The sequence below is a fragment of the Phodopus roborovskii genome, unplaced genomic scaffold (assembly GCF_943737965.1).
Source record: "Phodopus roborovskii unplaced genomic scaffold, PHOROB, whole genome shotgun sequence".
Classification (NCBI taxonomy): domain Eukaryota; kingdom Metazoa; phylum Chordata; class Mammalia; order Rodentia; family Cricetidae; genus Phodopus; species Phodopus roborovskii.
The window spans coordinates 210,755-224,312 of NW_026125966.1; the positions used below are offsets into that span (position 1 = coordinate 210,755).

Here is a 13,558-nt window from a genome sequence, read left to right on the forward strand (position 1 = left end):
ACATGAACTGAAAAGGAAAACCACGTGATCATCCCACTTGATGCTAAAAATGCCTTCAACAAAATCCAACACCGCATTTATGAGGAAGGTCTTAGAGAAACCAGGGATAACAGGAATATTCCAAAACATAATAAAGGCAATATCCAGTAAATGGGATTTCTCTAAAATCAGGAACAAGACAAGGTTGTCAACTCTCTCCATATCTCTTCAATATTGTAATTGAAATTCTTGTATGGCAATAAGACAAGAAGAGGAGTTGAAGCAGATACAAATTGGGAAGGAAGGAGTAAATTTATGCAATTTTAAATGATTTGATAGTTTACATAAGTGATCCAAAGACTTCTATCAGGGAATTCCTTACATCTGATAAACATTTTCAGCAAAGTGATTGTATAGAAGACTAACTTAAAAAAAAATAGGAGCTCTACTATAAATAGACAACAAAGTGGATGAAAAGAAATTAGAGAAACAACACCCTTTACAAAAGACACAAAGACCAAGAAATATCTTGGGGCGTATCTAACCAAACCAGTGAAACACACGTATGACAAGAATTTTGAGTCATTAAGAAATAAATAAGAGAAGATACCAGAAAATGGAAAGATTTCTCATGCTCTTGGATAAGTAGGAGCAACCTATTAAAAATGGCAATCTTGCCAAAATCAATCTACAGATTCAATGCAATCACAATCAAAATACCATCACAAACCTTGAAAGGACAATACTCAACTTTATATGGCAAACCAAAATCAAAAATAACCAAACAAACAAAAAACAGGATACCCAAAGCAGCCCTTTAAAATAAAGGAACTTCTGAAGGAATCACCATTTCTGACAGTTTCCTGTTTACTGTCAGGTTTTTAAAGGCAAAATTAACAGGAATACATCACTAGGTATGGATTGGTTTCTGACTGATTGACATTTGGGAAACAATCAGGGGAATTTTCAAAGTCATATTATTGAAATGAAATACATTTGTAGCATTTACTATCATTAGTTAATGCTGTTAGGGAACATTCTCTGGTTTCTATACCTTTGTATTGTTACTTGCAGGTGACCTATGGTTCATAGATACAAATAGTGTTTCCAAATGTATCCTGGATACCACAGGGGAGGTTTTGGTCTACACCAGATTTTCTTTTATGGCCAGTTTCCAGAACCAAGTATTTAGGAGGCTAAAGGTGATGTCTGGAGTTTCTTTGTGTCTAGGTTTTGCCATAGGCTCTGGGATGCCAGGAGATAAAAAGATTCTTTGTTTCATGTGCTCCATATCTTTGCTGCAGCCTGTCAAGGCTGATAATGCAGGGGTCCAAGTGAAGGTCTGGTCCCTTTTTTAGTTTAACCCTTTCAGAATTAGTATTCAGTGGTATTTGAATTAGGAAATGATGAGTATTTAAATTTAGGGGTTTAAAGAGAATTATGTGTTATTTCCTGCAATTTTGTTGTAATATTTTCCTGGTTGAATCTTCTTTTTCCTTTGTCTTAAAGGTTTGCTGGCTTACTGACTAAAATGTTTGATTCTTCATCATTATATACTCTGTTCCAATTTTTTGTCTTTTGTTTGTTTTTGTTTTGATTTTTGAGGCAGGGTTTCTCTGTGTGGCTGTCAGCAGTCCTGGAAATAGCTCTGTAGATTAGGCTGGCCTCAGAGCCAGGAGTATTTGCTTGCTTCTTTCTCTCAAATGTGGGGATTAAAGGTGTGTGCCACCAATGCCAGGCTTTACAATCATTTATTCTTTCTTTTTTAAATTTTTTAAATTTATTTTATATAACAAAGCCAATTTAAATGAAAATAAATAAACATTTATAGACAATATTTGGGAATTTGGACGTTATTCTTTCCAAACTACTTCCTGCTGGTAAGGGGCGCTGTCACCGGGGATTGGAAGAAGATTCAGAAATCCTGGCTTAAGTCTGTAAGGCTACTTTGTCCAGCGCAAGTAGCATTATTCTGGAAGGAATCCACATCTTTTCACTTTCTGTGGAAACAAAAATAGAAGTCCTACTCCCCAGTAACTTGTCCTTCAACTTAAATTTTGGAGTCAAAACTTTTTTTTTTTTAATTTAATTTAGTATTTTAATGTCGATCCCAGTTCCCTCTCCCTCCCTCCCTCCTTCCCTGTTTTCCTCCCTCCCTTTCTCCCTCCCTCCTTCCCTTCCTTTTCTCTCTCTGCTCTATCACATGCACTCTAACCACCCTCCCCTCCCATCCCCCCCACCCCAATTCCATATATAGGGGAATGCCATCCAGTTGGGGTCATGTGGATCTGACAGGTTATATGAAGCAGGGACTAGGGATTTTCTCCTGTCTCTAGATTAAGGCAGTTATCCCTCCATGGGGGATGTGTTTGCAAAGTCATTATGTGCACCAGGGATACATCCTGGCTCCACTGTCTGAGGTCCCTTAGACTGCTCAGTCCTTCTGGCTGAAACCCATACTCAGGGGGGCCTGAGTCAGTCCCATGCTCGCTACCCAGCTATCAGTCTAGTGGCCGTTATCTCCTCCTTGTTTAGGTAATCTGTCTGTATGTGTTTCAGCCTCCTGGTCTTGTCCTCACCATCTGCATCTAGGTTCTAGTTCGACTCAGTGTTTATGTATGGATGTTTGATACTGTTTCCAACAGACATTAGTTGAGGGCTCCATGAAGAAGTTAGTTGTTGATCTCACTCTCTGGGAAGGGCATTTATGATAGCCTTTCCATGGAAGCTAAACTTTTTAGTTGGGAGCAGACTTGTAGTTCTCTAGATCATTCTGTGTGTTCAATTTTATCTTCAAACCAATATTGGCTCCCTCTTTTATGTTCTCTCTCTCTCTGTCTCTCACTCTCTCTTTCCTGTCTTCTATTCCTAACCAGGGTCCTGGGACTCTAGCAGAGGACTGGAGGTGGGTTCAGAGACCAATCAGGTGGAAATTACGGCTGGTCCCACGTTGATAGTCAGGTCTCCTTTGATCAGAGTTGCTCTGAGAAGTCTCCTAAGTATGGTGGACTATTGGCTCCACCCTCTGTTCCTGTGCTCAAACAGAGTGTCAGGACCATGAGTAGGGTAGGGGGGTAGGCTTGCGTGGGGACGGGTGGGGGTGTATCAGAGCTCCAAGGTTGTTCTCGATGGGGACAGGAGACAGGAGCAGCAGGATCAGGGGCCAACCCAGGGATTTCAGGCAGGGGGGCAGAGGTTGTATGGGACAGGCATCCCCGATTGGGCCCAGACTCACCTCTGGCCAATAGCTGGCAGAAGAGGACAAGGGCTGAGCTGGAACTTGGGAAAGTTTTGCAGGATAGTTGGATCTAACTGGAAACTGGAATGCTCCAGCTGAGGCCTCTTTCTTTAGCAGAGGCCCGGATTTGGGGGTCGAGGATCTTGCCCGCAGGAACTCAGAGTGGACCCACAGAAATAGGTGGATCTCTGGGATGGGCCTGGGATTCCAGCAGATTACTGGAGGTGGGGCCAGAGACCAAACAGGTGGAAATTATGGGTGCTCCTGCATGGATAGTCAGGTCTCCTTTGTTCAGTGTTGACATTCATTTGTTCTTATGACGTTTATTGTTGTCTTTTATTATCATGACAACCTTTCTCATCTGTACATAGTATTCTTTTTTGGTATTTTTTTTTTTTTGTGGTACTGACTTAAGAGATCAGTAATTGCTTAGTTTGTGCTTCTCATGGAGTCTGTTTAGTCCATCCATTTAAGGGATAAGTAACATTACTAGATATAGAAAACTTGGCTTGCAGTTATTTACTCTTCAGACCAGAAGCATATGATCCTGTACTTTCTTGACCTTTACTTTTCTCCTGCGTTCTGATGTGATGCTGATTGGTTTGCTGCTGTAAGTAACATGGGTTTTCTCTTGCAGCTTTGTGTATTCTTTCTTTGGTCTCATTCAGTGAAAGAATTTCTTTTTAGGTCATACTGGGAGTTCTAGATATTTGCCGACCTTAGATGGCTATAACTTCCCCAAATATGGGGATGGGGCTTTCTGCTGCAATTTCATTGAATGTGTTTTGTGGCTTTCTATGCTGTTTCCTAATATGTTTACTCCTGCTTGATCTAGTGTGCTATCCTCTGGATCCTTAGGGTATGCCATGCACTGGGTCAAATTTGTTGTAGGCAGAAGTCTGTGTCCCTCAAGCTTCTCCCAAAGCAAACAGAGGCTTAATATTAATTATGAATATCTGACCACAGCTCAGATTTGTTACTAACTTTTACATTTTAATTAACCCATATTTTTCTCTTTAACTAGATTTTGCCATGTGGATTGGTACCTTTTCTAATTAATGTATATCCATCTTGGTTCTCTCTGCATCTGCTCAATACTCCTTTGACTTTGCCCTTCCTCTTTCTAGCAATCTAGGTTTGGCTCCCACCATAACCTTTTCCTATCCAGCTATTGGACTATCATATTATTTATCAAACCAATCACATTGACATATTCACGCAGTGTAAAGGAGTATTCCACAGGTGGTTGCTTACAAGTTTAGTAGAAAGAGGAGAACTTTATGGCTTGTGAATATAAAAATGCAGTGACTACTGCTCTCATTGGAGGTGAAATTTGACTACTATGTCTCTCCTATGACGACTCACCACCACAGTACCATGAATAAGCTAGTGTAGCCATCTTTTACCCACCATCTGGTTTGGTACCAGATTTCCCATTTTAAGCTATGTAGGCAGTGATGGGAGATGTCATTCTGTATATGTTTCTCATACTGGTTAATGAATAATGCACTGTTGGCCAATAGGAAAGTAATATAGGAGGGACTAGTAGACAATGAGGAAATAGGAAGTAGTAAGAAAGAACCAAGATGTAGAGTCTGGAGAAAGCAATATGCTGGCCGGCTCCCCGGTAAGAGAAATACATAGATCAGCAGAAATGGGTTAATACTTAAGACAGAGCTAGCCATTAAGAAACTAGTACCAGGCCAACAGCATAATATCAAATACAGAGTCTCTGTGTGTTATTTGGGGCTGGCACAGCGGCGGGACAAGACTAGGTGGCGGGAGGAAAAAACCGTACACCTTACAAAGCAGGTTTTCTTATAGATATCTCTTTCATATGGGCATGTGTTGCTTACACGTACCTTGTGTCTTCAATGCCTGCAGAAGCCAGAAGAGGGCATTGTATCCCATGGAATTGGAGGTAAATGCAATTGTGAATCACCACATAGGTGCTGGGGTCCAAAGCCAGTGAGAAGTGTTTCTAAATCGAAAGCTTTATCCTCAAATCCATGTGGATTTGGAGATGGAACCATAGGCAGACCATTAGAATTATATCATAAGTGTGAGGCTATGTTAGCCTTAATAACTTTTGAAAGCAAGAGAGACAGGAACTGGTGAGCTTGACTGGTCATGCTATGATTCCCAATCCCTTTCTTCCCCATGGTGAAATGCACAAAGAATGTGCCCATCAGATGCTACTTCCCTGTTGTTTAACTGCCCAGCTTCCAGAACTATGTGCTAGCTAAATTTGTATCTTTTGTAAATTACCTGATCTAGACTATTAAGTTATATGAACAGAAAATGCACTAAGACAGATGATTAACTCTGCAATTGTTATGTTGCTGTCAGTTTTATATCTTAGTTCAAATTATGAAAATCAGTTTATCTTAGATTCACTCAAAGAAATTGACTAAGTTCCACATTCATTCTTGTTCCTCAACTTAAATAGAAATAAATGGCCTTCAGCTCTAAGTGCACTTTTGGATTTACAATTATTTTTATTTTCAGAGAGCATGAATCTCAGAAGCTGAGAAGGTACTTATAAATAAGCAGAAAATACTTGAGACAAAAACAAAACAAGCAAAAAGGTTTATTTAATTTTAGTTGTATGTGTGTACGCCTGAGTGTATATTTGTATAACACATATGTTCTTGAGCCTGCAGGGTTAGATCTCCAGAGCTAAAGACAAAGGCAATTGAAAACTTCTGTATGGGTACTGAGAATTGAACGCAGGTCATGAGCAATCCAGTAAACACACCTAACGGCTGTGCCATCTCTTTGGGCCCTTACTCTTAATTTTTTCTTTTCTTCTCTTTTTTGTTTTTCTTGACAGGGTTTCTCTTTATTGCTTTGTAGCCTATCCTGTAACTAGCTCTGAAGATGAGGCTGGCCTCGAACTCATAGGGATCCACTTGCTTCTTCCTCCTGAGTGCTGGGATTAAAGTCATGGGCCAACATAGCCCCACTACTTAATCATTTTCTTATGGATTTATTTATTTATCATGTATGGTGTGCTATCTACAGTTTCCTGTACCAGAAGAGGGCACCAGCTCTCATCTTTGATGGCTGTGAGCCACCATGTGGTTGCTGGGAATTGAACTCAGGACCTCTGAAAATACTATTAATGCTCTTAGAGTTTACACCATTTCTCTAACCTCCTCTTACTCACATTTAAAGAGTTTAGCTCAGTTTATAGACTAATTCAGCTGTATAACCACTAGATTCAAGATTTAGAACATTTTTTTTAATCAACCAAATGCTACTGTGTCCTCTATCTTTTTCGCCCTATCATTTACCATAATGAAATAATGATCTAACCATGGAATTTGATTGTTCTAGATTTTCATACAGATAGAATACAATGAAAACAATTGTATTGTATGCCATAATACGATTTATATCCATATTATACTATGTATTAGCACTTGGTTCTATTTTGGTAAATATAAATTTAATCAAGTTTATTATAGTACAATTTATATAGATAGCATTCATAGTTGATATATGCAGTTAACACTGACATATCTTTCTTAATTTTATAAACGTGTCACTTTAATCACTATCATAATAATGGACTTTTTCTAATAACTTTTTAATGATTTTGTATTGAAATTGGAAACAATCTTGTTTTACATGTCAATCCTAGTTTCCTCTCCCTCCCCTCCACCCGTGCCCCACACCACCCTCCTGTCCCATCCATGTTCTGCTCTGCAAGGAGGGTGAGACCTTCTTTGGGAGAGCTTCAAAATTGTACATATTTTGAACAGGGCCTAATCCCTCCCCCATGTGTCTAGGCTGAGAGAGTAACTCTCTAGGTGGAATGGGAACCCAACGTACATCTTTACACTAGGGATAAATATTGATCCACCACCAGAGGCCTCATAGACTACACAGTCCACCTAATTGACACCCAGTTTCAGGGGGGTCTGGCTCAGCCCTATGCTGGTTTTCCAGATATCAGACTGGAGTCCATGAGCTTCCTTTGTTCAGATCAGCTGTTACTCTGGTTTTCTCCAGCCTGTTCCTGACCCATTTGCCCATCAATCCTCCCTCTCTGGAATTGGATTCCATGATTTTGGCTCAGTTTTTAGCTGTGGGTATGTGCTTATGCTTCCACCATGAACTGGATGAAGGCTCTAGGATGGCATATAAAATAGTCATCAGTATCATTATAGGAGAAGAGTACTCAGTCTTCCTGGCCCTCATGTCCTCATCTCCCTTTCTCTTCCATTTCATTCCCTCTTCTACTCCCATGCTGCCAATTTGCTCAAGAAATCTTCCATCCTCCTTCTCTGGGGGAGCATGTATGTCTCACTTAGGGTCCTCCTTGCTTCCCAGCTTCTCTGGTGGTATGGATTGTAATCCTTTGCTCCAAGTCTAATACCCATATATGAGTGAGAACATAGCATAGCTTATCTCATTCAATATGGATTTTTCTATTTCCATCCAATTTGCTGTGAATTTCAAGATTCCGTTGTTCTTTTCACTGAGTAGTACTGCATTGTGTAAAAGTACCACATTTTCTCTATTCATTCTTCATTTGAGGATCATTTAGGTTACTTTCAGGTCCTGGCCATTCCAAAATTGAATGCTTCTAGGAACATTTTTGAACAGATTCCACCAGCAGTAGAAGAATGTCCCTCTTTCTCCACATCCTCTCCAGCATAAATTGTCTTTGGTGCTTTTGATTGTAGTCATTCTGACAGGAGCAAGATGGTGTCACAGAGTTTTTGAATTTGCATATCCATGATGGCTAAAGATATTGAACACTTTCTTAAGTATCTTTCAGCCATTTTAGAATCCTCTATTTAGAATTCTCTATTTAGTTCAATACCTTACTTTTTAATAAAGTAATTTGACACTTAGCTTCTTGAGATAACGGTTTGCTGGCATGTGGAATACTGTAATACTCACTAGTGAAGTTTGGATTGAAGGGAAAACACTGATATTGTATGACTGCTCTAAATATCAGTAGTAATTGAAAATGATGCACTTTTTACTTTATAGAATCTCATCATCTACACATTTTCTTTTAGAAATATTTCAGTTTTTTTTTCTCCTGAGAAATTTATGTTTTTTCTGAATTCCAGATGTGACAAGTTAGAAAGTAGAGATGACAAAGTGGAAAATGCTTCGGGATGGTGAAAGAGAAAGTGTATTGTAGAAAAAATGGAGAAAGTAGGTAGACACGGGGACATCTGGGAGAGTCAGGCTGAGCTGGACCATGTGGGAGGAGGTGAAGGTGAAGGCAGAAGGGTGAGAGGGAAACAGGTGCAACAGCTAGGAGGTGGGAGGTACTAAAAGGTCAGGTAACCAAAATGTCTGAATTATAAAAGGGAAGGTATGCCAGCGGGATACTGTAATGGGGAACTGAGAGATACTGGGAGAACCTGGCAGCTAGTTCCAAGTTGACATGCTCATAGACACTTAGCATTCGTCCCAGGTTTGAAAGTGAACACTACCATACAGGAGTTTGTATCATAACTATTCATTTGTTTTATTGCATTTTATTTACGAGTTTTCTATTAGAGAGGTATTTTGTCACTGAAATTATCTAAAACTTTAAAGAATTTTACAAAGTTTTCCTTTGATTTGGTTTGGTTCTTTGGGACAGGGTTTCTCTGTTTCACAACTCTGGCTGTCCTTGGACTCACTTTATACACCACGATGTCCTTGAACTGTTCACAGAGATCTATGTACTTATGGCTGCAGTGCTGGGAGGTATGCACCATTACCTCCTGTCTGACTTGAGAAGTTCTTGTGATTGACAAGTCTTATAATTTAAAGTGCTCCTGTTCCCTGTGTAACCGAATTACTTGTACCTGTGGGACCTGTGAGCTCAGCATTTGGCTTTGGTTACAGTGTTGTCCACAGTCATTAAATTTGAGAATACCAGCTTTGTAGTTAGTCCATGCCCTTTACCATGTTTGCTGTTTCTCTGTACTTGCCATCACTCTGAATATGCACAACAGTCTGAATGTGATTTGGTTATGAATTTGATGGTAGAAGCTACTCTAGAATATCTTTTAGACATATTTTAGCATGTGCTTATATTAAACATTTAGAAAATCATTTTGACCATTTTCTCCTATAGGAAACTCCAGAAGTTTAGTCTGTTTGGAGATAGAAGCAAAGAAGTCTATCCAGCACATACCTCAAGAGGGAAGAACTTGACTTCAAGAAGATTAATCAGTTAAATCACACAGTAAGCTATACAGGGGCATGTTTTAATAACAAGCCGTGCGTTTGACTGAAAAGTAATAAGACACAATCAAGAACAGTGATCTTTAAAAATTATGGAGGTAATGTAGAGGCAAGAAAATCTGAATCCACATTTCCTGATCTCATGTAAATGCTGTAGAAGCATGATGGACTACCTACAATTATAGTTTGGCAGGCCCAAGGTCAGGTATCCGAGAACAAGCTGGCCCACAGAGGCTAGCCCTGTCAGCAGACTCTGGTTTGATTGAGAGAGCCTGCCTCTCTCTCTCTCTCTCTCTCTCTCTCTCTCTGTCTTTTTCTCTCTCTCTTTCTCTCTCCCTCTCTCTCTATCTCTCTCTCTCTCTCACACACACAGTGTTGGGCTAGAATATATGTCCTAGAAATATCTTAACTGTATTTTAGTTGTGATTATATGACAATTGATGGCATAAATCTTTTGGGATAAATCATATAGCTTGCTAGGTAATTATTGCTATATGAATTGTTAATATTTTATTTTATGTATTTTAAGTCTTTGCCTGCATGGGTTTATGTATACCGCATATATGTCTGTTTGCTACAAGTCAGAAGAGGGTTTTGGTTCTCTTGTAAATGTAGTGAGTGAGGGTAGTGTGCTGGTGGGTGGGTGCTGGAAAATGAACCTGGATTCTTCTGCAGAGAAAGCTGTCTTACATAAATCCCCTTCCTGCTATTTAAAGGTGTTATTTTTTCACTTGCTTTTATTATCTTTTCTGCATGTTTAATGTATCTTACTGATTACATTGTAATGTGAGACTAATTGCATTTGTAGATTGGATAGAAATAAAGTAATGAGAAACAATATATCTCAACATTGAATGCTGTGTATTAACCATTTCTAAAAGATTAGTGTCAAGTGCTAATGATAACATTGTGTCCTGTTTCCTTGTATACTTTCGCAGCTGTTTGAAAAATACTGAGTAGGAGTAGGCAACTAAAATAGCTGTCTATTGTGTTTCTGCTGGAAATAATGACCCCCAAAATCCCTGTTGTCTCTAACTCAATTGCCAACACTATGGAACACCTGATTTTACTGGACTATGATATTTTTGGTAACAGCACACTTATTACTGCAGTTGAACTAGAGTGGTGTGTAAATCTGAGTTCACTTGCCCTGGATTTCTGTGACTTTACAGCTGAGATGGCAAGAGTCTTAACTGATAGCAGCCATGTGCCTTCACAGGGATCTCCTGGTCCTCAATGTTTCAGTGATACACAAATGATTACACAACATGCCAAACGATGAGAACTTCAAAGCCCTAGGAGGAAAGATCTCCAGCCTTCAGGTCTATCTAATGGCTTTTGATGTGAAAGGAGAAGACATGCTAAAGATTCTGAAACCCAGTATACCACTTGAGAGAGTTCAGTTTGACAGCTATGCCACTTGTGTCTCAGGGGCTATTGTTGATCTTATATCCAGGCAGTACAGCAAGTTTCTCACCCATTTTTTATTGTTAATTGATGTAAGTGACACATCTGGTTTTCCAGATCTTAGTGACAGGTGCAATAAAGATCAATTGGTTTTATCAGCATGGAGGTGCACAAAGTTCATGGTGTGTGGTTTTGTTCACTATAACTTGATACTGGCATCATACCTTAAAGTCTTTCATCTGGTAAATATATCACAAGTTTGAAAGTCCTGTCTCAACCCTGAGTGCTCTGTCCCTGGGTTCCTCTAATGATTTTACCTGTCATGAGGAAATGATACTAACGTAGCTAAGGAAACAGATATGTAACTACCTACATTGGGTATATTCACTCCAATCAGAAGATCCTGAAATGATTAGGAGGAGGGACACAGAAAGAAGGAAAGTGTGACTGTTATACTTACAACCTCATCTTTTAGATTCTAGTGTTGATGTATTTACTATCTTGTTTAAATAATCTATTAGTTATACATATGCTTACTTCTTAGGCATTCATCTTAGTATGTGTACTATTCTCTTTTGAATAGAGTTGCTATTCAAATATACTAAGAGAACATGTTACTTCAAAACCATTAATACAAACAATATATGAAAATGTCTTACCTAGGCATGGTGTCACAAGTACATTATCTCAGCTCTTGAGAGGCTGAGGTAGGAAGATTGCCAAGAGTTTGAAAGGGCAGTCTGGTGTACATAAGTATTCTAGGCCACCCTGAAATACAGTGTGAGACCATGTTCATAAATTAATAATAAGCAGAGTATGGTGGCACACATCTTAAATCCAAGCACTTCAAAGGCAGAGGAATACAGATCTCCATGAGGTCAAGGCCAGCATGGTCTACAAAGCTAATTCTAGGACCACCAGCAATGTTACACAGAAAAATCCTAACTCAAAAAACAAAAATAACCAACAAATAGGTAATAAAACAAGCAAAGAATGTTTTAAGCACCTCTATAGTAACTCTTTTATTGTTTTTGAAACTAGTTTTCTAAGCATGAAATTGTGTTTTTTTTTTTTTAATTTTACTTTATAATTGGCCATAGAATTACAGGTAATAGGCAGAAAAACATACATATTAAAAATAGCAAGTGGTTGTTGGGGAAGATGGCTCACGGAATGAAGTGCTTAATGTGCAGGTACAGGACTAGAGTTCATATATCTGGAACCATTCCAACAGCCAGGCAGCTTGGTGGCCAACTCAAGTCCTCTACTCAGGAACAGAGAATAGAATCTCTCCCTGGGTCATGCTGGCTAGCTATTCAAGTTCTGGTTCAATGTCAAGATCCTCTCTCAACTAACAAATCAGAGAGCAAACAGGGAAGGCATCCAGTGTCACCTTTAGAACTCTACAAGTTGGCATACACTTGCATGCATGCACATTGTGTAAAATAAAAACAGTGATTGCCAATCATTTTTAAAACTTTTTCTTCTTTCAGGGTGTTAGATAGAAATAAAGCTTCATCATCTTCCCCACTTATCCTTTCCCAGAGGTGACCTGTTTTCTGAGGCTGACACATCGTCTTATGTTTCCTATGACTTCTTATAATCAACCATTGCTCGAAAATTTCCAGATGTCATGACTGAGGACTGTGAGAAGCCATAGGAAATATTTTTGCAATGAAGAAAAATTCCTGTTTTGTATATTGGGTTTTTGTTTGTTTGTTTTGGTCCTCAAGGCAGGGTTTCTGTGTGTACCCTGTCTATTCTAGAACTCACTCTGTAGATCAGGATGAACTCAAACTCAAATATCTGCCTGCCTCTGACTCCTAAGCAATGGTTCTAAAGGCATGTGCTATCACAGCCCAGATATATATATATATATATATATATATATATATATATATATATATATGAGACTTAGGTGGGAAATAAAATGTGCTCCTTATGATAAATCGTTATCCAAATGTCTTTCTTTTTTTTTTTTTTCTGGTGAGTGAAACACCACTTGACAGCTCACAACTCTGTGACATTCTTAAGACCGTATGAAACACCTAGGTAGTCATGACTATTTTTATTCTCAATTTGTTTTAAAGGGAAAGGACTGACATGGTGCAATACAGATATGTAGCTTCTTATGAAGCACTTACCAAGGAACAGAGTAAACTTACCAAAGACAGAATAAAACAGAAGAGAAAGACAGATGCCTTCTTCTTATATTTAAGATGATACCATGTGGGCACTCAACCTCATTGCTATTGCTGGTCTTTGTGGCTCTCATCTCAAATGCTTGCAGTTACTGAAGAAAGCATTAATTTTTACCAAGGTGAACTAACCGAGGATGATATGGATCTCGTGCATAACCTTATTGAGCAGAGCAAGTATCGCTGGGCCTTGGTAAACCTTGGTAAGCAGTCCTGGACATATAATCACTCAGTGTCTTCACTAAACCAAATTGCCATTTTTACAGAGAGATACTTCAATTAAGACATTATGTTTTGTAAAATGTATAATTTCTGTGGCCAGATATGCAAGTAGGGTCTTAGTATTTTTTTTTCAGTATTGTAAACTAAACATTTTGTGCTATGTTAAATCAGCTTTATAGGATTATATATGTATATTCTATTTCTTGATCAAAGAAAATATTTAGGTATTGGTTTTACAAGTAGAATGTTACATTGTACAGGGCTTTCTTGGTTGATTAGATTGTTACCAAACCTTAAGGGCAAATAGCCA

General features: G+C 38.8%; 1 pseudogene; it reads left to right on the top strand.

The window, feature by feature from the left end:
• The first annotated feature begins 10,370 nt into the window (after positions 1–10,370).
• On the top strand, positions 10,371–13,326 carry LOC127218176 (F-box only protein 33-like; annotated as a pseudogene).
• The last annotated feature ends 232 nt before the right edge of the window (positions 13,327–13,558 follow it).